We start from the raw sequence: 26767 nt of genomic DNA on the forward strand, positions 1-26767 counted from the left end.
GTATGTTAAGATTTGGAACAAGACTACATTTAAGTACACACAAAAAATTAAAATTAAGACAAATAAATAAAGGGAAAAACTATTAATTTTACAATAAATAAAGAGGGTACCATAATTTAATTAACATAATACATAAGTTAATTAATTTATCATTCTTGGAACAAATTTTCTTTCCTATTTTATTTATATTTTTAAGATTTAAAGATTACATTATTTATTGATATTATTATTTTAAATTATATTTTTACCTTCACTTGTCAACTAAAGTTCAAAATCTAAGGAAGGATTAAGTTATTAACTATATATTAAAGAAGAAAAAACTAAAAGAGTACATTAATAATAATACCATTAACTAATTTTTTCATATATTATAATTATAAATTTCTAATTAGTCCAGGCTGGCCTAATAGGTTTAACATGCTTTTTAAAGAACCTAAACCTGGCCTGTTTAGTTAAACATGCCTTCAAACATGCCTGAATCTACTTCTTTTAGAAAACAGGCCAAGCCAGGCCATAGTCCCTTGACAGGCTACCTGGCTTGTTTCCACCTCTAAAGCTGGTTAGGTTGAAGCCCCAGAGTGGACCTTCTTAGTTAAAAAAAAAAAAATGCAAAGAAAGAAAGAAAATGAACAAATCAACTGTGTCTATTTAATTATAGTTCTAATAAAGCAGGCGATGGTTTTAAAGAATAAGGTCAAAGATATTTAAAAAAACATAAGACATGGTGGATGGCTGCATAAGTGTTAGCATCCTCCATCATCACTGGGTTGATTGGCTCACTTTTAAGTTCCAACAAAACACTGCATAGTTATGAGATATTATGGTTCCAGCTAGTTTAATTAATAAATAATAATGCGATCTTTTTTGGAGTATCTTTAGACTTTAGTTAGTTAATTAAGTTTAATCATTATATAAAATTGAAGTAATCATGTCAATGGTCATTAGACAACACTTGACTATATGACAAGAAATTATAATCACGGAGAATTGCTACAAAGTCCCAAATAAAAAAAATGTAATTACTAGAAAGTCACAGTGACAAGAGAGTAGTATGCAGTAACAATTGACAATCGGTTATTTGTCATTAAGATTTACTGATGGTTATTTTATTTTTTTAAGAACTCATTGTAATCCTTCCTTATAAATTATAATCAATATAAGAAGATGAATGAGACAATTATGTTATACTGCTTTGATCTTAAATATAAGAATTATATAACTAATTCACATATATTAAAGAAATTAATTAAATTAATTATTTATAATCTGAAAAAATATTTTTGTTTGAACAGTAATTAAAATAAATTGACATATTAAATTTCCGAACAAAACAAACATTGCAATTGCATCGATCAGAGCAGACGTCACCAACGACAACAAGAGCTAAGAGATCGGCTACTACCATGCAAACATCACTGTCAATGGAACTATGCAATTGTGTTGGTGGAGAAGACAATAGACGAATATTTTACGGATGATTTTTTGTTTATAAATCTGTTAATTATATATATGTATTTCTATTTCAATTATATTTTTATGGACCAGGCAAATTCTTCGTCCCATGAGTCTGACACAATATATGAGTCTCCCCAGTCTTTATCTCTATTTACTTTAACTGAATTTATTTTCAGTAGGAGAGGTTATTGTGAGGTTCTAAGAAAAGAATATTATCACCAGAAAGTCATAATAACAAGTCAGTAATATGAACTTTGCTGTTATTTTTTACATTAAAACTCATCATTCACTTGTAATGAAAATTTTTTAGTAATTACATTTTTCACATCACATAGTATTTTTTTTCCCTTCCAAATATCATAATTTAACAAACTGAGTGTTTGGTTCAATTAAAAAAAACATTTTAAAAAATATTTTTACGTGAATCGAGTAAAACTCCTATTATATAAATACTTCGTATATTGTAAAAAAAAAAGACTATTGAATTTTAAAATTCCAAATCAGGAATTACTACAAAAATATATTGTTATTTGCTTTTAGAGTATATTTACTTTCTTTGCAAGTGTAGTAACTAATACTAAGTTAGAACTTTGAAATTCAACTGTCATTGTTTTTGGGATTTTCTCATATAATATTCACTTTTGACCTGGATATATTTAATGATTGTTCGGTTGTGCTGGGAAAAATAAAAGATTTGGTTTATACAAAGTTTATAATAGAATTCACCTCCCCTTACAATAGATAAATTAGACACGTCCCTAATATTGCTGATTTGTAAGTAAACAAACATAACTTATTTTTTATTTTAAATTTTAAAATATCATTTGGATTATAAAATGTGCAACTGACTTTAGGAAGCATGATGAACTCAACGTAAACCGTGCATGGATACATCTATTAAGGATAATATGATGTGATCTAATTAGTAAAAATGAATCTCACGTCTTATATAAAACTATAAATTCAAATTCTATTGTTAATGTAAAAATGATGTGTGTTGGTATTCTAAGTATAACACCTGGTTCTTAATATAAGAGTTATATAACTAATTTAAATAAATTAAAAAAATTAATTTAGTTAATTATTTGTAACCAATGAATATTAGTTTTTCTAAAATATCCTTTCTAATTATATATACATTTTAGCTTTCTAAATATGTGTAATTAATATGAATATTTTAGATAAAATATTAAAACAAAGTGAATTGAGATTTTATATTTAGAATCAAAGTAAAATTTTTTTTGACTCCTATATTTAGCACCAAAAGTAGTATTATTTATAAATACCCTTTAAACTATTAGACATATATGCTTTTGCCCAAGCAAGCACATGTAATAATGTAACTTTGAGAAAGTGCCTTTCTGTTACATTTGAGGTTCTCAGGTACTAAATGTAGGTGCTAAATATAGGCATCTTTTATAGTAAAAATTTAAACTTTAATGTGTTACTTTATAATGAACCAACATCTTCCACTAGACTCAATTTTTGTAGAAATCTGTTAATAATGATGCGGAGGAGGACGTACAAAACAAAGCCATGTCTTTGGACTGGCTTTTCTAGTCTCCGCGTGATCATGGTGGTTGAACATATATGGCTATTTGTGGCCAACAAAACCACCAAAAGTGATATGAGCATATGTTTATATATGACACACAATACCTTATATAACAGTTAAAGAGGAATCACACATGACAGCCATATCATGCATTGCATCTATAATTAATATAATATCATCAAAATAGTATCCATGTCATCTAGAAAAGTTCTAATATTTATTCCAAAATCCTTTTTACAAGACATTGAAGGCTCAAAACCTAGAAGTCTGGTTTTTGTTTGACCTGATAGAAGTCTAGTTAAAAGTAGAGGAATCGAGAGGTTGAGGATAACATTTGGGTCTTTGATCGAGCTTTGCTTACTACTTGGTATTCTATAAATACCTTTGGCTCATTCAAGTTTTATTTTCTATTTAGGGTTAAGGTGCAGATTTAACAACCATGTTTTACAAAAAGGACAATTGGCACCATTTACTTTTGAAGGGTGCTAAAGTAGACATAAACATTAAAAAAGAGCGCTTTTTAACCACAGCCGTTGGAAGGCCCAAACGTCCGTCCACTTTGTGTAAGTGGGTTCCACATCTTTCTCCACCTGGCAAGTGTTAAGCTTCGAATCATTTCAGACGTGGCAGGTAGAGAGTTCAATGACTCTATTAAAGTCCGAACACCTTCCCCTGCAACCACATTTATACCCATCGAAGAAGGCGAAGACGCAGGGAGTACACAAAGTGAGGTCTAAAAGAGAAGTTCATGGCATCATCATCGTCCTCATCGACGCAAGATACAAGAGAAGGGTTGCTTTATTGAGGCAACCTAGTCGCGAGGACAACTATGAACCGCCGATGAGGTATTGCCATCATGGGTTAATAGCTCCCCGATGGACGGCGTGGACTGATAATAACCCAGGTAGGAGGTTTTATGGCTGTCCAAACTATGACCAGGTATGAAGTGGTTTTCTTGCTGTGAAAAATGCTATTTTCTTCCCTGGTTTCGTGGTTGAAATGTTGGTATTGAACACGATAGGATGGGGGATGTGGCTATTTCTCTTGGCATGATGGGGACTTCGGTGAGAGGGAAAACACTGTGATCAAGGAGCTATTAGATGATATTGACAGACTATATGATGAAAGTAGCAAGAACCAAATAGGAGAGCATGGGCGGAGACTAAGTGAAGAGCTCAATGTAATTCACAGTGAATTGAAGAAGCTTAAACGCAGACATGAGCTGAATGATGTGGAAGTGAGGAAGAGGGAAAATAAGTTTAGAACAGCAATGTTAGTGTCTGTAATGATATCAGTTGCAGTAGTTGTTTTGTATTTGACAAAGTAGGAGTGTGTGAAATTGATTGCAATATATTTGTATGTCAGGAGATATGGGTTATGATAGCTGTTTTGTAACAATTATGGACCACTTCGTGGTATATTTGATGAAAAAATTAGGGTTAAGGTTCTTAATTGCCCCAAAAGTTTTCCCCGAGGAGCACTCAGCACCCCGAAGTTTTTGTTTGTTCTTAAATATCCCGGAAGTAATTTATCGTAGCAATTATGCCCCGAGTTAACGTTTAGGCAAACGGACGTCTGTAAATGACACGGTGTCGAGAAGATGGACGACACGTTGGTGAATGAGATGGTGACGTGGCACTGTTGTGTCGACAAAATAAAAGTTGATGCCGAAGGTCAATGTTGTCATTGAAGGTCGCTTTTGGCTCGACATTGAGAGCTAGGGTAAAGCAAAGCGAGGTGGGGCGCATGTGAAGTGTGAGAGAAGACCAAAGATCAGTTCTCGAATATGTATTCAAGAAGACCAGTTCTCAAATACGTATTCGAGAAGACCATTTCTCTAATATATATTCAAGAATATATTCGAGAATAAATAAGAATATATTTATCGATAAGCTGTTTGATAAATGAACTTATCGATAAGCTACTCGAATATATTCTTGAATATATATTAGAGAAATGGTCTTCTCGAATACGTATTTGAGAACCGGTCTTCTTGAATACATATTCGAGAACTGATCTTTGGTCTTCTCTCAAGAATTATTCACGTGGTGAAGCAATTACTGATCCAACAATTATATAACAAGGGTGGTAATTTTGATGGCAATAATGTTAATTGAAATAATAGAAGAGAAGAACATATGAATTAAATAAGATGTAAAGGTAACCTAATTAATAATGAAGAACTAAAGATATAACATAAGATAATAACCTTCATTAATTATAATGGACATTTGTACATGCCACTAATGTTGCTAAAAGAGTTACATCACATAGGACTTGCAAAATAAGAAGGCATCCATCTGAAAGACTAAGCATTGGTTCACCAAAATATAGACCTAGGAAGTGATAATCCCATGTAAAAGGCAATAAGGTAACCATAATCCAAGTAACGAAATACGTAGTACAAAATAGTCAAATACATAGTCTTAAATGTTTCTAAGCAATATAAATGTCAGAGCTCTTAGAGTTGGTCTTGCTTCTTGTCTTCATCATTTGGCTCTACAGTTGGACGTGGGCACTTGAAATGCTTCGTTGGCCCTTCCACATCAACCCAGGAGGTGTAAATGGCAGTGTTGATGGTTGTGAAACAGCGGTCCCTTGCCTAGTGAATGGTATCCTCCTGGAACCCTCTGGTGCAGTGCGTTTTAAAGCTCGTGACAGTCGAAGTTCTTTCTCATTTGGGATTGGAAATTTACTCTGAGGGTCCACGTAGTGTTGTATATACTCCTGTGCAATACCCTCCTCAATGACCACCTCAGAACGCATTCCAGGCTGCATAAGTCAATGACATTGCTTAAATGACAGTAACTTTGCATGAATTAAAATGGAAGAGAATAGTGTCTAGTAATACTTACATTGTAGACAGTTCTCCCAGTTCCTTCATCAATTCTTATACCCATTCCACACTCAACTCTGGGCTTGTAGACAACCCTCTTTCTTGCTATGTGTTTGGAAGGTTTAGGTGGTTGTTGTGTCGATGGAGGATGATTTGTCGACTGTTGGGAGGGTAAAGTGGAATTGGGTGGTTGCTGTGAAGGTGGAGGGGGTGGTTGCTGTGAGGTGGACTATGTGGTTGCTGTGAAGGTGAAGTGGGATTGGATGGTTGCTGTGTTGTGCCTTGGTTGGCTGTTTTCCTCCTTCTACCAGGTCGAGGCTTATTTGAGGGAGGTGCCTAGAAAGAAATGAAAAGTTAGCTTATAGTTATTGTAATAAATGAATATAAAGAAATTGGCACAAGTTACCTCTGTGCAAGTGCTTCTATTGTGCCCAACTTTCCTACAGAAGCCACATTTGTTGACTTGTCCCCGTTTGCTTACTCTTTCGACAAGTGGTGTTTCTAAACCATTGCTCATGCCAGCTTTACTTGACGTAGCTTGAGCAGCTTTCCTAGAGGCAACATTTGTCCTTCTTGCTACTTCTTCTGTCCTGATTCTTTTTTTCCTTGGTCGGCCAGGCAATGTGCACTCAGGTGGTGGTAGCATAGGGATAAACTGTTCTGTATCCTAGAATTGTTTGCCTCTCACAGGTGCAAACTTTGTCCTATAGCTAGCAATGTAGGTGTCCTTGTGGTAATAGCGTGAGATATGGGTGAGGGGCTCCAGTTTACAGTGATACATAGCACGAATAGCATGTTGGCATGGGATTCCAGTTAAATCCCATGCCCTGCACGTGCATGTTTTCCTAGTGAGACATACTGTGCGCCTATCTTGTCCCTCAGTCACCTCAAATCCCTCATCCCCATTGAAAAAAACTCTACATGTAGAGGACAACAACCTATTTGCTTCAAATAAGTCCAGACATTTTGGACTATAGTTGCCTTTCCAATTCCTCACATTTTGCTCACTCTCAGCCCATTTTTCCATCATCTTAACCCTTATCCCATCAAACATTCTAATAACAAGTAGATATCGATATTCATCAATCCAAGCATTTAAACTCTCACTCATATTGTTGTCTACAACCCAAGACAAGCATCTATTATTGAAAGAAGCTCTTACCCAAGTAGATATAGGGTATGACACCATTGCTTCAGCTGTCTCTTTGTTAAGTGCTCCAAGTGCTTTGAGATTGTCTTTGAATTGTTCTTCAAACGTACTCTAAGCACAAGAGAAAAAATTTTTCTTCATCTCGTTCCCTCTCCACCTTTTGCTCCAGTTAGCATAAATATGCCTTGCACAAAGTCTATGCTCGGCCTCTGGAAGTATCTCTGTCACAGCATGTTGTAATCCCTACATGTATAGAACTAGTCAATTAAATGTTCTCATTAAAACCACATAAGTCATATGTAAATCAGCAAAGGTAACTAATCATACCTTCTGCATATCTGACATGAAAGTTACTTTGCCACCATTGTGAAGATCAAGTGATATCCTAAGCCACTGAATGAACCAACTCCAATTCACACCATTCTCTTTATCACCAAAGCAAATGCTAAACGGGTACAATGTGAAAAGACCTCTTCTTAATACATAATTATAAAACTATTTTTAAAATGATAACCATGGTAGAAAAAAGAATTGAGTTAGAGTGTTAAAATACTACCATGGTTATAAAGAGTTTGACTTATTTCGAAAACATCCCAAATGGCTCAGGATACACAAAACACCCATGGGTTTAACAACACGTAGAACAAAGCCTCAGGGCACAGTAACCGCCCACAAGCCCAACATAATATTAATCCCACAAAGACTTAGGGCACAAGAAACATAGGTTGCTCAACCCAACCCATAAGGCATACACCTAAGAGTATCACATACAGCATTCCATCAAATACAGTCATCCAAACAAAAGAAAGTGTATGTCAACATAGTTGTGGGCCCTAAGATGGCAATATACATAACATTACATGCCTAAACCAAAAGAGGACTACTAGGCTATGCTCGCCTATGCTTCTGGTTGCTTCCCTTCACCCCGAGCCAAACTAGATGGCTCTCCTGAAAAGTATTGATGAATAGCGGGGTGAGACGTAAAGTCCCAGTAACCAAGTATTAATTTATGACATATACAAGTAGGATGGCAAGTTGGTGAAGTAGTGCTTAAATATAATTTAAGAAATAAATAGTACTTTAATAGATATAATCACATAAAAAGAGTATATCTCTCCATCCACAACACAATTCATATAAAAGTACATATATGCAACAACACAATGAAATATGCCCTCCCATCACCTTTCTCCTCCTTATGACTCCTTGACAAGGACCCGGGCTTTCTGTGCTGAGTAACCCGGCCAAAGGTCACCCCACTCACATCAAGCAACGGGCCCCCTCTTGTACCTACACCGCCCAAGAATGGACTATGGTGCAAGAGGTGTCTACCCAAGAGTTCATTCTCAATTCCGGCCAATGAAAAGGAAGAACTACAAGGGTCTAACAATAAGGCCAAACACTAGGATCCGTAGTGTAGGCATGCCGCGCGGGCTTCAAGAACAAATATCCTCCACATAACAAAATCCCATCCTCCACATATGAACCCCATGCATAGTCACAATATAAATCAAAATATCACAATCTTCAAAGTAAGATGATATAATTTCAAACAAAATATAACACATTTTCATTTTATTTAATAACATAATATTAGTATATTAAATTCAGTACTACACGAAAACACAATTTCCAATAAAACACAACTCAAACATAATTAGATCAACATACTTCCCACTTCACCAAAATTTGTCATATAATAAAATATATATTTTATTCACAGGCATACTTTTACAAATTAACTAAGAAAATAAAAAAACATAATAAACACCTTACAATCCAAAGCGTGTATATAAAATAAATTAACACCAGTTACCTCTACTCCAAGCTTAACCTCACAGCTTGAGAAATAAGAGCGCAAATTACAAACTCCGAAGTACAAGATAATCTACAAATAATATAGATACAATTTAATATACAACAAATAATTAACTTAAATTACATAGAATTTATTATTAATAATATCTATACATATATTTACTATCCAAAAATTCTTACTTCAAATAACATTTTTTCCCCTACCAAATAACTCATTTAAATTATAAATATTTATAAAATATTGTTTTTATCTAATATTGTAAGAATCTCAATTTATAACTTAAGTTTCCAGTTTCAAAATTTTTCTAATAATATAGTCTTAACCTATTTTACATTTTAAACGATTAAAATATCAATAATACATTAAGTAACCCAAATAAGTTATTTAACTTAAATTTAATCGGTAAAAACATTCTATATATCTTGAATAATACATTTTTCAACTAAAATCTTAGTTTAAAATTCTCAAAACAATCAATAAACAAATATAAACCGATTAAAATTTTAATAATATATCGAACAACCCAAATAAATTATTTAACCTATTTTTAATCGGTATAAATATAATATATATCATAAATGACAGATTTTTCAACAAATAAATTTAATTTTAAATACCATAGATAATAAATAGACAAATCTAGACCGATTAAAATTAACTACTTATTTATCTTTAAATTTCTACAGTCATATATTGTCAAAAATCACTACTTACTCTGTACCCAGCTCACAAAATTTTCTCTAAACATTGTAGTAATACTACTAATATAAAGTTCTAAATATATAGAAAATATTCATAAAAGAAATCTAATAGAAAGAAGTATTTTTATGTACCTAAATGATCCCCAAATGCTAGCATGTACTTGCAGAACTCTTCACTAACTCTCTTGTTCTTTTCTTCCTGCGTCTCTCACCCTCTCTTTCTCTTCTTTACATAACACTCACACTCTTCTATTTATGCTTTAACATGCCAACCATCCTTCCTCAATTTTCTTCTCTCATTTATTATCCTTCCCCATTTTCCTCCTCCCTCTTTAATTTTCAGCTTCAAATTCTTCCTTCCGTCAATGGTCTTCCCCCATATTCTTCTCCCTCTTAATAACCCCCCAGCTTTTCCACCGAAAGTCGGTGGAAAGCTGGGTCAAAATTTTTTTTTAAATATTAATAAAATACTATTATTTAATAATAATAAAATATTATTTTACATTATTTAATTTTTTTATAATAATTTAAATTTTTTTTTATAATAATTAGGATGTTACACAATGAGTCGTTAGCATCTAAACCAACAGCAGTTAACAGAATCCCTCTAGCTTTACCTTTTAGAAATGTTCCATCAACTCCAATCAATGGTCTACACCCAACTATCCAACCAACCTAAACCAACAATTTTGACTCGTCAGGACAAACTGAAATATAAAACAACAAATTAACAGATTATACCATATGTGACAGAAATCTAAACATCATACCTTTGCTGCATTAAAACACAAATACATTCTTCTAAAAACTCTTCTCCCTTGTTCCAAAGCCTCGTTACTTATCTCCACACTAATATCTGACCCAAGATTTGACACTTTCAGTTCATTGCAGTAAGCTTCTAACTTGGAGAATTCATCTACGAAGCTCCCATCCATGTGTTGTATTATTCTCCTCTTTGCCCTCTTGCACTTATGTAAGCTCACGTGGACCTTCAACTCACGCTCAACATCATTCTTCATTTCACATATGCTATAATTAGGTCTCTCCTGTATTTTCTCCTTGAAGTGTTCGGCTAGCCACTTCACACTTGCCTTAGGGTTCTTGAAAACCCTACCACACCTGTGCTCATTGCACAATGTTTTCACCTTGTAGCCCACATTATTTCCATCTCTCGATGCATATAAGGTGAATGGGCAGCCCTCTTCACATATTGCCTTTAATAACCTTTTCTCACTTCTAATAATTTTGATATTCACCCCTTTCGAAATAGCATAGCTGTCTATGGCGCTCCTAAGCTCATTTAGGTCTAAGAAAGTCATGCCTAACATAAAGAAAGGCTGGTCTCCCAAGCCCTCCAACACGCTAAGCCCAACTCTTTCATCTGGAGGCTCACAATCTTCATTAAGGCCCATATCCTCATCTTCCTCTTCACTATTTTCAGATACTTCAAAATCATCCACCAAACTCTTCTCAGTGTCAGAGCTGACACTATTTCCAACATAATTTGAATCCTCGCTATCAGAACCTTCTTCATCCTCACTATCTCCCCCTTCCTCACTTTTATCATCATCCTCATCCATAACCAATACTCTTTTCCCTTTGTCAATTTCTCTAACAACGTCATCCTCACTATCTCCCCCTTCCTCCCTATGTTCAGGTAAATCTTCAATTCCATCATCATCTATCTCTTCTAAACCATCTACATCTACACACTCAATCACCTCTTGTTCTGGATCTCTGTCATTTTCATTGCCCTGTTCCTCTTTGTCATTTTCATTGCCCCCTACCTCTATCTCATCTTGATTAGCCCAGACCCATCTCTCATTTTCCCTACTTCTTCTTACCCACTCACCTATGCTTCCATGCCCCTCACTCAATTTTTCCTTCGTCCTTTGCACACTTCGTTTTGCCAAATCAAACATTTGACTCACCTTTTTAAGTAGCCTCGCATGCTTCTCTTCCAATGTCTCGTACTTCTTGGCCTCCGTGTCGTCTCCTCCATTTGTGTCAACATTGCCCGGTTCGACAGGAACATTATCACCCTTGTTTGTCGCCATTCGCACTACAACAAGTAAATCCCCAAATTATTAAGGGCTTCGACGCCATTTCACTATTCAACTTAAAAATACAACAACTTTTTGTCTAAATCGATGCTTACCTGTGAAGAATCTGCTGTTCCCTCGTCTGTAATCCTTCAAGAATCTTCGATCACATACTCTTCGATGGACCACACTTGCTAACCCTCTATCTCGATTTCTCACGTTTTCAGTTTCCCAATTCAGAACCCTACAAGAATCTTAATTCTCAGCTTTCTCGTTCTCTCCTTACCCCATCGACGCTTTGCCTCCTACTCTTAATGTTTGATTTCGCGCCTCACACTTAATCCAATTTTTAGGTCTTAGCCACATCACCTTAGTCTCAGCCACAGCACCATTTTCTTTCTGCCATGTCACTATTACTCCCTGCCACTTCATCATTTTAGGTCAAATTTTCTCACGCCCATCCTTGTAACTGTCAACGTTAGGCCTTTCAAACGGCTGTGGTTAAAAAGCGCTCTTTTTTAATGTTTGTGTCTACTTTAGCACCCTTCAAAAGTAAATGGTGCTAGTTGTCCTTTTTGTAAAACATGGTTGTTAAATCCGCACCTTAACCCTTCTATTTATGTATAACATTTTGTGAATTTATCTTCCGCTATAAAATTTATTGAGAGGGTTTGCTAAATATAATTTCAATTTCTGTGTAGATTTGCGTAACAACCAGGAAAAGTGATCAACCACGCGTTCTTTCTTCTTTGTCCTTTTTCTTCTTTTGTACGGTGGCCTTCCTATGTTTACTCTAACCACAATTTTTTTGGATAAGCATAAGTATTTAGACGTAATCATATTCAAACATTGTCAGGTACTAAATATGGATACCTCTTTTCATAAGAATTTGAATCTTGATTCACCATATTGAGGGGGCCGGAACTAGCCTCTTCAAGTAGACCCAATATCTATTGGTTATATCCTAATCACAGTCATTGATTCTATACGTGCTATGTATGCACGTAACATAGTATTTTTTTAAACTAATAATTTCATTTACACGTACGGGTCCATGTAATATTGATGTGATCTGCATGTATAACGAAAAGGACATTGTCACATTGCCAAATGCCAATTACAAGTTTAGTAATGATAATAACGTTTTAGAAAATGAGTTTCTGAATTTAAAAGGTTAGTCGTTATTTGGAGTTAGAGTTGGGAATGTGAACTAGCCTGTGTTAGGCAGCGCAGATTAATGCAATTCGCACCCTAACATGTTGGTAAAATATCAACTCGAACCCACCAGCTCGCCTATACATTTTTTGTTAAAAAAAGTTATTTTTTTAATGTCAAGTTATTTAAGTGGTCTTCAAGTGTCATTCTCCCAAGAAAAAGAAACAATTTTTTGAAAAAAGTTTTAGGGTCGTTTATCTAAGTTTTCTTTTTCATTTATTTTATAATAAAATGTAAAGTTAAGAATTGATTTTTTTTTTAATTTTAATAATAAAATATCAAAATTAAGAAAAATTACAATTTGGACCACATTTAGGACGTACGTACACCAATATTTTCGGGTAGGTAGGAAACCAATCAAAACAGAATGCATTATTGAACACGTAAAAAAAAAAAAAGTATTGGACACACAATCACACATGTGGTCACATATCGGCAAGAGAAGAAAACTTTCTTCCCTTTTTCTTTCATCATCGCGGTGGTCACACTAAGCGTTCAGTGTTTAAGATAACTTTTATGAACTTTTGAAAACCTCAAATTCCAACCCTTTGTTCATAGAAAATAAACGCGGAAAAATGAAAGAAAATAAAAGGGGAAAAAAAAAAGATACATGATGAGCGATATGCAATGAAAAGAAATGCATACCATATTGTAAATACATACACTAATGCTTGTCAAGGCATTATAGTCTAATCACACCAAAACCGAAGTTGTGATTTTGAATTCTTTGTGGGAAATATAATGCGTATATGAGTTATAAAAAAAAATAATATTATGGTTCTTAATATAGGACTTAATTGGTGAGTTGATGTCGGTTCTATATGGGAGGTCTACTTCATATGTGTATTAATTTTTTTTCAAATTAACCCCATTGATATTTTTTCAACAATAATCAAGTAGGGGGAGAGAGAGAGGATTAAAAAATATCCTTGGGGTGTTTTAGAAAAAAAACATATTACTCCTCCGGTCCTTAATATAAGACCCATTTAACTAATTTGATTAGATTAAGGAAGTTAGGTAAGTTAGTTAATTATAAGAAAAGTGACACATTTTTCCTAAAATACCATAGCCATCTTTCTTAATACCCCTCCTCTCTCTTATACTTAATTATGGTTGAAGGAGTATCTATAGGGGTAATTTAGAGAAAATTGATAAATATGAGGAATGGGTTTATATTTAGGACCAAAACTAACTCAAGGATTGGGTCCTATATAAGGAGGAGGAGTATATTAACTAATTTAACTAACATCCTTAATTTACTTGACTTAGTGAATTAGGTCTTATATTAAGTATCAAAGTAATACTTTAATATCTAAATCCACTATAATTACTTGTAACAACTATTAATTAATTATTAGTAACAAAAAAATTTAATCACTGAATCTTCAAATTTCCTATCGTACAATGCATACGCTAATATCTAAATCCACTAGAATAATTTTTTTTCTAAAAAGATACAAGGCTATTTTAAAAATTTTTTATTGTGCGTATATACATATTCTCTTATTAAAAATAATCATGTTGGGTCAATCACTAAATATAAACATCTCTTTAAGAAGGATTGACATTTGTTTTATCATATTATGAGAAATTAACTTTATCCACTACATCTAATTCTCACTGACAACAATGTGAAGACGTTAAGGCAATACTCTTTTAGTTCTTAATGTATGACTTAATTATTGAATTGATGTTAACTATAAATGTAAGACATATTCTCATATTTATTAATTTTTCTTAAATTACCTCTATAATACTCTCTCAACCACAATCAAGTAAAAGAGGGAGGGAGGATATTAAGAAAGATAATTATGATGTTTTAGAAAAAAAAACATATCATATTTCTTATAATTAACTAACTTATATAACTTTTTCAATCTAATCAAATTAATTAAATAGATTTTATGTTAAAAATAGTAGGAGTATTAATTAGTGCTGGGAGGCCACAATATACTCTTTGCCCGATCAATGTTAGAGTGGGCCGAATGGGCAACATAATTCAACCAGGACAGGACACGGCCGCTCTCAGATCATGTTAAAAGAAAACGTGCACACGCCCATGGACTTTTATCTAACCAATAGATAGATAGATAGACAGATCTCTCTGCCTTGATATCAACTTTATCATATTTTTTTATACAATTATTTGATTGATATGAATATATGATAGTCCTTAAGTCTTTAATATAAAACCTAATTATTAAATTAATTTTGATTATAAATATAAGACCTATTTTTTATATTTATCAGTTTTTTTCTAAATTATTTCTATTGATACCCTCTTAATCATAATTAAGAGAGTGAGAAAGGATATTACGAAAAATGATTATGGTACTTTAGAAAAAAAAATACTCCTCCAGTCCTTAATATATGACCCAATTGTTGAGTTAGTTTTGGTCCTAAATATAAGACCTATTTCTCATATTCATCAATTTTCTCTAAATTACTCTTATGGATACTCTCTCAACTATAATCAAGTAGAAGAGGAGATGGGCATTAAGAAAAGATAATTATGGTATTTTAGGAAAAACTTGTCACATTTCTTTTAATTAACTAACTTACCTAACTTTCTTAATCTAATCAAATTAGTTAAATGGGTCTTATATTAAGGATGAAGGAGGAGTACTTTATATTTCTTATAATTAACTAACTTACTTAATTTTTTTAATCTAATCAAATTAATTAAATATGTTTTATATTAAGGACAGGAGAAGTATTTCATACCATCAAAGTTAGATTCCCATATTGTTGATTTAAGTGGAAAATAATTTTTATCCATAATGTATGAATATTTAATTTATTCCTAATTGGCTGAAATTAAATCCCTTCCATTAAATTGAATCACTGCTTATATTAATATTGTCGTTTTCCATAAGAAACCACTCTATTGTATGTGTAGTTTGGTAGCTTCCAATAAAACAGTGATTGTTTAAAGATGAGCAGAAATTACGGCCGGTTTGAACATATTTTCGATAAGTGCTTGTAAACACTATTACGTGAGCAGAGGTGAAATTTTTTTTTATACACTCTTTTTATATTCTATAATAACTACGAGATGCTTTTAAAAGGATCCTGTCACAATACCAAATGAGCCCCTTAGGTGTGTTTGGTTGGAGGGAGAGTGAGGGGAGAGGAGGAAAAATAAGTCCCTCCCCTCATTTGGTTAAAAATTTCAGAAGGGAGGGAAGCCAAAATATTCCCTCCCCCTCCTCTCATTTTAGCTCCCCCAAATTAGGGGTTTTTAGAGGGGAGCTAAATTTTTGAACCATCATATCCTTATGATTTTTTTGATATTTCACTATTACCCATAAAATATATTATTATAAGATTTATTTCAAATAAAAATATATTATCCTAAGTAAAAAATAAAAAATATAAATTATTATAATTAAAAAATATTATAATAAAAAAATAAAAGAAATTATAATAAAAATAAAAAATTATTTAAATAAAAACTTAAATATTATAAATTAATTATTTTTATAAATATATTATTTATTAAATATATTTTAAAGCTAAAAAAAGCATAGCCTAAAGAGAATAAAATTTCAATTTTTTTAGAGCATATAAAATTTTTTAATTTGATATATTCAAATATATTATTATATTAATTAAATTAAAAAATACTGCACCAATTTTCTAATGCACGTATTAACATGATAAGACTAAATTCTTATTAAATTATATAATTTAAATTAAGATGTAAATTAATTTATATAATATATCAATAAAAAATATAAACTAAAATATAAGGGTAAAATGGTAAACTAATTATTACTATCCCTCTTTTCCCCCTCTTAAACCAAACAAAGGATCATTAAATATCCCTTCCTCCTTTTCTTTTCAATCAAACCAAACAAGATGAGAATAAAACTTCTCCCACCCCACTCCCCTCAAATCAAATAGGCCCTTATTGTAAATATGCCAACTTTCCCAACCACCATCAAGCTCTTTCATCATTGCACACATCCTTCATTATTCATCTTTCCCATTTTTCTTTTAAAAAAGCCAACTTTTTATCAAAGTCCTGAAAGTTTTGACCAAAAAAAAAAAAGTCCTGAAAGGTGAAACTATAACTATTCTTTTATTTCCTGTTTTTGATTCAATGTTTCAATATTTTATTATATTTTAACAACATAGTCCTAACATTTTGATGGAGGGATTTTTCGTTATTTTAAATTATAATTTAAAATAATTTATTTCAAGTTATTTTATGCTTAACGAAATAAATTTATGCTTACAGGATTTTTGTCTCATAAAATGTAAACATCTGTTTTTAGTTGCCTTGTAATTTTTTTAAAAAATCCTTATCCTGTCACACATCTCTTTGTTTTGTTTAAACTTAGCTTTTCAACAATGATTTCATAGTATATAGAATAAATATGTGAGAGCGACTTTAACTCAGCTTGCATAAAACGCTTTTTTAAATGCTTATAATGTTTTAGGATTTTGCATAAAAACACTTTTTTAAGTGCTTATAATGTTTTCTAAGAGTGTGTTTGAAACTGCATTTAGATTAAAAAAAAAAAGGAATGTTTCAGTCTTGAAAAATGCTTTTAGCCTGTTTTGGTCTACTCATTATGTTTGGAATAGCTTAAAAAGATAAAGAGCTTTTGACACAATCGCACAATGAAGCAGAAGCCAATTTTTTTATGCTTCTCGCTTATGTTGTGCGACCGCATCACAATAGGTGCATGGAGAAACGAAAAGGGAGCTCCCCAATTAGATATTGTTATAATTTATAATTTATAATTTATATTTATTGCCAACATATTATTTATAATTTATATACGGCTAGTAAAAAATATTTATGATTTATATACATTTTTAATTCACTAAGTATATTTAATAATGTATTTTTAATATTTGTAATTTTTTTTCAATAATACATTTGTTTTTACAAAATTTTTAATATTTCTGATTTTAAAATATATTTTAGTCATTGAATTTCACTTGTTCCTATTAAAATAATTTAAATTCATTATATTATGTAAATTTATTTTTATTATTTAATAAAAATCATAGGTAATTTTACAAACTAAACTTAATTTTCAATCATAATCCAAACAATTTTTCTATTTTTACAAACTAATACTGCTAAGATTCAATCTAAACATAAATCACATTATTTAATCTAAATTTTTCAAAAATGAAATTAAAAATAAGTTATTTTTTCTACCGCTAATCCAAATGAACCCTAAACACCTCCTTAATTTAGAGGAAAAGATTTTTTTTTTACATTAATAAAGGTTAAAGTGCATTCAGTATCCTAAAATGTTTTATAGTATATTTAGCATCATGAAATATTTTTTAGATGCGTCTAATATGTTTTTTTGTCTTAATGCTGAATGTATCAAAAAAGATTTTAAAGTGTTGAAAGCACTTAAAAAAATATTTTAAGACGCTAAGTGTATCAAAAAAAAAATTTCAAAGTGGTGTTAAATGTAATTAAAAAAACATTTAAGATACATGGTAAAATATTTTAAATTACTAAATATATCTGAGAAAAAATCTCAGAAATTTAACCCTATCAATAAAGCTCATATAGGACAATACATCAGCGGGAAAAGTGGCTGTGTGGTTCATGTAAATGTACGAGGCATTGACAATGCTTGCCATGGGGCCGCTCATGGAACCAAAGGATATAGTTCCAAAACGTGGAATATTCTTTTTGAGAGGATGAATAATGGCTCGTTTTGGGGTTGAAATAATATTCTGCACTTGGTCTGTTTTCATGTTATTACAACTCAATCCAGGTTGGTTGGTTGGTTAGTGAAATGGGAAATCAATATTCTACTCAATTCAGTAAAAAATGTGGATAGATTAACAAATTGAATATTATTTTTTTTTCTTTGCTGAGTAAGAAATGACGTGGTTTTGTTTTTCCAAAAAAATTGCAATGATTTTGTTTTGTTGGATTATGTGTTATTTATACCTAAATGTCCTATTTACTTATGAATGAAAGCCTTTTTTATTTGAATATTATTTTTTGCGTTAATTACGAATATTTTTACATATTTTATATCATTTTAATCATATCTGTGTTAAATTTAATTCAACCATGATTAGATCTTCAACCTTTGAATTCTCTTGATCCGTTTAATGAATAGTACAATTTTTAGCACTTACTTGGAATGGATGTAATATTTTTTAAAAGTAGCTTTTTAATAATGATTTACGAAATATAAGATAAGCATATAAGGAAGCTTTGCTTCAAATTATGTGTATATTATTTTTACAAAAAAAAAAAGAAACCTAAAAGAATATTGAAGAGGTGCAATTGGATCTTAGTTCCGTTTTGGGCCAAGTTAATTATGGCCATGTCTAGATTATTTCTTTTTAACTAATGAGATTAGGTTTAGCAGAAATGGTTAAGTCTCCCATAATGGTTATTTCAATATTTTCTATATGAGAAAAAGATTATTGCGACCGGCAGGACCATAGGAGTGGAAATAATGCAGAGGTCGATCTAATTGGGCTGGAGCAAGTCATCATTTTCGGCTTAGAATGTCATACATGGACCCAAGAACTTAAGTGTCCCCTTTTAAAAAATTTGGCCATAACTTCTTTATTGATAAAATTAATTAAAGATTATAATAAAAATATGGACGTAATTAATTAATAAAAAATTTAATAAATGTTAAATAAATTAAATTTATCTTTTTTGTCATTTCTCTTAACTATAGTTGAGCATTTAACAAGGGAAACCCGACCTGATGTTTAATCATGTTGGATCTCAAAATTAATCGAGAAAGCATAGCCAACCAAAAAAAAAAAAATCAGATGCAGGAACCAAATCAAGTATAGGACCTTGTGTAGTTGTGTATTCATTTGGAGATTGCGTTTAATTGAAATCTCTATTAAACAATTAAAAGGGTCCAAATTTCTGGTCTCGTATCATTTGATATATTATTTTTTTAAAAAAAAAGTTGTAAATAATTACAGAACATGGCCAACCACATTTGAGATCAAGCACTTGTGGCAGGATTTGGTCATAGTTATTAAGGTTGGTTCACTGTTTCATTAGCATCATCGGGAGGTCTCGAATCAAATATTCTTTGCCTTGCCCTTTGTGCCTGCACACACCAACACATTCTATTTAACACCATAATTGAGATTTGTTTCAATTCTCTCTTAAAACATGCCAAAATCAATTATGAACCGAAAATCAAATGCATAACTTATCTCATGAACTACCAGACATTCATTATATTTTTTATTTCAGGATTGTCCTTTTCACTTCTAAGATGTGATTCATGGTTTTAAATAATAGTAAATTTGAAAAATAGTTTTCACTTTTAAATAAATTTAAGGGTTAAGGTGCATTAGATACTCTAAATTATTTTCTCAGGTGCATCCAACACCTTAAAGTATTTTACATTGTGTCTAGCATCCTGAAGTATTTTTCAAATATGTCCAATATTCTGAAGTTTTTTTTTTGCCTTAGTATTGGATGCATAAAAAAAATATTTTAAAATGCTAGACGCATCGAAGAAAAAAAATTTAGATCGCCAGATACATAAAAAAAATACTCCAAGGTCCTAGACGTGCCATAAAGTACTTTAAGCCTGGATGCAGCTTAACGCTAAGGATTTATTAATTTAACCACCTCTCCTTGATACAGAAGAAAAGGCTAGAGAGAGAGAGAGAGAGAGAGAGAAGGAGGGATTAATTACCTGTGAAGACCAGTTAGTGAGAGCAGTGATTAGAGAAAGAAGAAAAGATTGGAGGAGGGAGCCAGAGAGGAGTCCAATCCACAGACCCTTTGATTTCCAATGAGCAAGGAAGGCAAGTGAAGTGCCCACAGGAACTCCCACCACATAAAATGCTCCGATGTTGACGTACGCTCCCACATGTTGCCACCCACTTCCTCTGGCCACTCCTGAAATAACAGCTTGGAGGGAGTCCAAGAACACCGACAGACACAGAAGAGGTGCGATAGATCCAACGTAGTGGACAACGTCGTGGTCGGAGTTAAAGGCATAACCCAGAAAGTGTCTGCATCCTAGCAGTGTTCCACTCACAATGCACCCCTCTGCCACTCCCAGTATTATCCATACTCTCACTGCTCCTTTTGCTGCTTCTACGTTCCCTGCTCCTACCTCGTTCGCTACTCTAGTGCTGTTTCATCACATCAGCCAAATATATATATCCACATAAATAAATCACATAATTAATTAAGATATAATATAATATAATGTACGTACGTGTGTTGTGTTATGAGTTCCATATCAGGAAGCCTCATAAGTGAAATACGGTTTATAAGTTTCCAACAAGCAAGTCTTTTAGGATGGGCTCTTATTTTGAACTTGTACTTTGTAACACAAGGCCATGTTTAATTAGTAAAGAACAAACCTAGCGCCAGCGCCAAGCCCATATGGTATGGTAAAGTGCAAGGTTGAGATTGTAAGGCTGATCACAGAAAAAGGGAATATATTAACAGAAGAAAATCCAATATATATTCATAAAATAAAGAGTGTAAGATTTTGCGATGAAACCCACGTTAATTTGATAAAGACAAAAGTTGCTAGTTAAAATGCTTACCATATAGATAAGACAGATGTCTCTAACTTTGGATTTGGAAAGAGTCCAGCCAGCAATACAAACAACTCGCATGCCCACCACTTCAGACTACACAAAAATTGAAGTTTTACATCAAGTATCAGAAACATGACGACAATATTCACAAGTAAAACCTAATCCCATTTGGAATAGCTGTGAACAAGTGATTTTGCCTTCTACATAGATATGTGAGAAGGGTTTTGCCTCAAAAACACAAAATCACTTGTTTTAAGCTGATTAAAGAGAGAACGATGCGTACCAAACCATAACTGCAGATGGAACAGCAAATCGAAAGAACTCTGATATGCCAAGAAAACCCTGCTTCGTAAAACTGATCCGGTCTTCTCACATGCAGAAGAATACTTCATGTACAACACCAGAAAAATCACGTTGAACCAAGCACAAACACTAAATGAGATCGCGGCACCTACAAGCCCTAGCTTCAACTTGAAAACCAGAGCCCAACACAGAACTCCATGGAAGCACAGGGCGAGAGAGGAGCTTAAAAGCAAGGGAAAGATCAGACTTTGAGTCTGGAAATATCTGGAGAGAGGCTTGAGAATTGCAGAAGCGAACAGTGCAGGTATGAGCCAAAGAGAGTAGGCGCGCGCTTGCATGGAGATCACTGGGTCTTGCCCTAAGAGTGGGAGTAATTTGTGGAAGAAACTCCAAAGAACTGAGATTGGGACACAAACCATAGAGAGAGAGATAATTGCGGTGTAAGTGTAGATCCCTAGTTTGTGATATTGTTCTGCTCCGAAAGCTTGCCCACATAGGGTTTCTAATCCACCTGCCATTCCTGACTGTTCCACATTCATATGAAAAGCCCACAATTTTAAAGCCTTAACTGTTGCTAACTGTTGCTCCTGAATGTAAGAGTTAATAGAATGATTTGTTTTGAACTCTAAATATAATATCTTAATTCATTTTATCTCCAAAAATTATATATATATTTTTCATATTAAAAATTTCTCATTAAGGGAGTAATTTTAAATGAGATATTTTAAGGAAATCAACTTAACCCTTTTTTTTTTATAAATAACCAAACTAATTTTTTTTATTTTTTTACAATTTAGTTATCTAGTTTGGATACCTTAAATTCGACAAAAGACAGGAAATATATAAGAAAAATCCTTGTGATGTCTATGTATTAAGTGTCAGATGTGTGTGCATGCTGTTGTTTTATTCATGCACACACACACACACACACATTTGTGTGCGCGTATTTTTTTTTTTGGTTTTCAAAACATATCTGCACTAATCTAATGAGTAAATGTCATCAAATGGGACTTTTGTATGTTTCTATACTGCGTTACTTAATTGGAGAGGTCACGAGCCATAGTCTATAGTATGTGTTAGATTGTGTATGCAACTAAACTTGTATATGACACTAAGCTAAACAAAAATTTATGGAATATTCATCATCATATTAGAAAAGCAAAATCATCTTATAGCATAATTTATATTAGTATTCCTTAGGGAATGCAGATGCGTTGTGCACCGGGCTACCTTTTTTTTTCTTGGCTATAAAATTTTGGATCCAAGTGCTTTTTTGTATTTTAAAAAAAGTTAAACATCGCGTTATTCAAATATGAGAATTATATGTTAGTCTGGTGGCAAAATAATTAGCATCGAGTAAGCAATACATATAAAAAAATGAGACGTGAAGCAAATCTAAATTATATATAGGTTAACAATTACGCGAGCTTTTGTTTATATATCTCATGTAAATTAATCAAGTGCTTATTACGGTAACACGTTCTAATTGGAAAGACTGTCTCAATTAATTTTTTTTATATGAAATTACTGTATATTAAAACCTATGCCTTTTCAGGATTAAATTGAGCTTGCAGAAAGAAATTTTCAACACAAATTAACAGTCATTATAATATAAATATATATAATGCAACATGAAATCTATAAAAAGTCATGATTCACGTCAATTTTTTTTTTTTTGGAACGGGAGATTCACCTCAAACTTTGTATAACATACAAGTTTACATTCTAACTATTATAACATACAAGTCATCAGTGAAGATCAGCTCGCAGCAATGGTGCGATTAAATATTTTGGCAATAACAAAAGAAAACAAATTATGCAACTTGACAACAAAACCAGGAGACACTCTTCCCAAAAATAAAAATTGAATTAATCACCAAATCAACAAAGGACAATAAAAGGATTCTGCAGGCTCTGTGTTTGATTTTGATCTTGCCATATAAATTATAAATTAATTAACATATATGATGGCAATAAAACTAACATATATATATATATTTAATTTGTACATGCATATTTCAAAATTTGTTTCTAATAAGGAATAATCGAAAAAAGAGAAAACTGGGAAAAAAAATACCCCATAAAAATTTTATTGGTAAGAATTATCAGATAAATTTTTATGCAGAAGTTAGTATCACCAGCAAATATTGTACCCACGAAGTAGTAACGCTCTAATTTATATCCACCTTGTCAATAAAATTTTTAACAAGGGATGTTTTCCAAATTTTTCCAAAAAATATTCTTCAATACTTGAAAACAAAACTTAGGCCAATATGCACGCTGCACTAGAAATCTAAAGCTAATCAAGTAATGAAGTTTGGAAGAAAATGAAGAACTTACTAAGAGACTAAAGCCAGAGACATTGGTGAGAGAAGTGGCAATGGCGATACTGGCAAGAGAGAGTTGGCCCAAGTGACCCACCATCATCATCGATACCACCTGCACCAGATACTGCGCCACCGCCACCGCCACCATCGGACCGGCGATCCTTCCTCCTTTCTTCACTTCCTCCATCCATCTTATCCTCTTCTCATCATTTCTGATCATCTCACCTCCCATTGATGCCGCCGTCCTTGTTCCATCCATATCTCTCAGGTGATCGATCTCACTTTTCTACCTACACTTGAGAATTCCTTTAATTATGACCATATGTGAGCAAATGAATGAATCGATTGATCACTTTGGATCTGTTTGGACGATTTCTCATCCAAACAAACACACGCAGACACATATATTTTGATCCCTTTTGGCTCTGCCTTTGGTATCTACAAAGAGGCAAAACCTTGTGTGAAGCTAGCTAGCTCTTTTTCCTCACAACCCTTGGTTGCTTCCACAAGTGCTGAAGATATTATTCCATATGACTGGCATTTATACATGCTTTGAGATTTGAACATATGATGTGAATGAATAAATAATAATTACCATTTTTTTTAATAAGCGATGGAGGATTCATTGGTTATTCATTCGTTCACATTATTATATATTTTTCTTGCTTTGCTTAAAATAATTATATTATATGATCACACATACACACATATATTTATTTTTGAGTCAGAATCATGATTTTAATTAACTCAAATTTGTGACTTATGAGAGGGATGGATAAAACATTATTTAATATTAGGCTAGGTCCCTTTCTAAACCCAAATTTACTACTAATTAAAGGCCACTAAACTACAGGTTATAGAAGAAAGACCTACATTCAAAGGCATGTCCCAGGCAAGTATAAATTTATCTATATGACTCGAAGGCATGTCCCAAGCAGTTATGAATTTGTCTATGCATGTTTGCTCCAATACATAGATATATGTATGTATCCATTTTTTAAAATTTTATTATTTTTTAACTTTTTTTGTCAAAAAAAAAGAGCTGCTGATAGGCACATCAAATGGATGAATTAATTAAGGCATGGAATGTGATGCAAAGAGAGTTGCTTGTGACGTTAACACATACTGAAAGCTAAGTCTGAAACATTTTCAAGGTGCTGCCTAACCCATAGGAATCATTGACTAACGTAATTTGCAGTCTTTTTTTTTCGCTTTCTTTTATTTTTCCAAGCCATTTAAGTATTATATATGTGTTTGCAGTGTATTAGATGTGAAATGCAACCCTGTGGAACCAATATTCGTTTCTGCTTGTACTAATTTAGCATCTGAAGCTTGAAACCCTTTAGAAATTAAAATTTTAAACTAACTGAATGTGATTGTTGATTCCTGTTATGCTTGGCTCAAAAAAAAAAAAAAACCTCTTGAACTTGTCCTTTCCCATCCAGGATAAGGGCATTCATGGGATGGAACTGAAAATGGGTCAAAAAGTTTGGCTTGTGTCATTGTTGGGATAGGTTGTCTCGATTCTATTTTTTTTTTATAGCGGTTTCTAAGTTTAAAAAGTTCTTCCTCCAGATATTTCTTTTGAGATGAGATCTCCTTTTAGAATTATACTACCACTCACTCATTGTAACTTTTAGATCAAAACGTTTGATCTTGGTAAGTCAAAGATAGGATTTTACTGGATACGGTGAAAGATTGTGTGATATGTAAATACTCTCCGTCTTAAATATAAGACCCTTATATAATATATATAAAGATATTATATTTAGTACTGGATGAATATTATGGAGAGAGAATATAGAATCAGTAAGAGGATAAGATGGAATCCTTTGGATACAGGCTTTCGAATATGCTCCTGTATATACATGTATTCAATCACTGTGAAATAGACATTCTTCTGCGCATGCGTATTTCTCAGTCGTCCACCATTTGATTACAAAGAGTTTTAAATTATTTCAGTTTGATTTGATATTTGATTACAACTGATCAGATTATTGTTTTGATTGCAGCATTAAAAGTCCAAAAGAATCCAATGATAAAGGTATTGAGCAATCGAAGGAAAGCAAATGAGCTAGAAAAATGATTGTTGCATGTTTGAAAAAGGAAATTCTACCAAAGCAATAATGCCATGTGGAAAGGAGACTTTGTAGATACTATGATGAAGAGATCACATCTCAACGTTCGGATCTCAAAGAATACAAGAAACATGAACATGCATGAATAAGAATATACGACAAGATAAGAACGAAGAAATATACACTACACAATAAACTTTGCTATTATACATGTGAGTTTGTGATGTCATTATTATATTTTCTATTTAGGTAATTAAGAGCAACATGCACGAACCTTATATATATTTTTACCTTAATTATAAGACCTCATTTATAAAAAAAATATCCACAAGAATTGTATAGGTTAGAGGGCTAGACTATGATAAATAATTCTCTAGTTTACTCATTTACTTTTCGCTATCTATATTTACACTAGCACTCTCTCACAATAACAACAGTGCTTTGATTGAAAGATTAAGTTTAGAGAGCTATCTAGAGAGGGTTGTGATTGACAGGAGGCTGACCTTGCAGCAAATACATTGTATTCCTTCAAATAAACGTGTAAGAGGGGAAGCCAATGCGAATTAATATGGCCGCAACGTGAGAATTATGTTCAATAGGGATGCCAGCTGTCTCGCTAAAAATATTACTGCTTCTATCTTTAATATAGGACCTAATTATGAAGTTAATTTTGGTCTTAAATATAAGACCTATTTCTTATATTTATCAGTTTTTTCTGAATTACTCCTATAGATACTTTTCAACCATA

The 26767-nt window shown here is 32.5% G+C and overlaps 1 pseudogene; it reads right to left on the minus strand.

The window, feature by feature from the left end:
* Positions 1-19774: 19774 nt before the first annotated feature.
* Positions 19775-24128, minus strand: LOC114744349 (protein DETOXIFICATION 14-like; annotated as a pseudogene).
* Between the last annotated feature and the right edge of the window lie 2639 nt (positions 24129-26767).

This window comes from Neltuma alba, unplaced genomic scaffold (assembly GCF_004799145.2).
Source record: "Neltuma alba isolate B1F8T4 unplaced genomic scaffold, ASM479914v2 tig00004343_pilon, whole genome shotgun sequence".
Taxonomy (NCBI): domain Eukaryota; kingdom Viridiplantae; phylum Streptophyta; class Magnoliopsida; order Fabales; family Fabaceae; genus Neltuma; species Neltuma alba.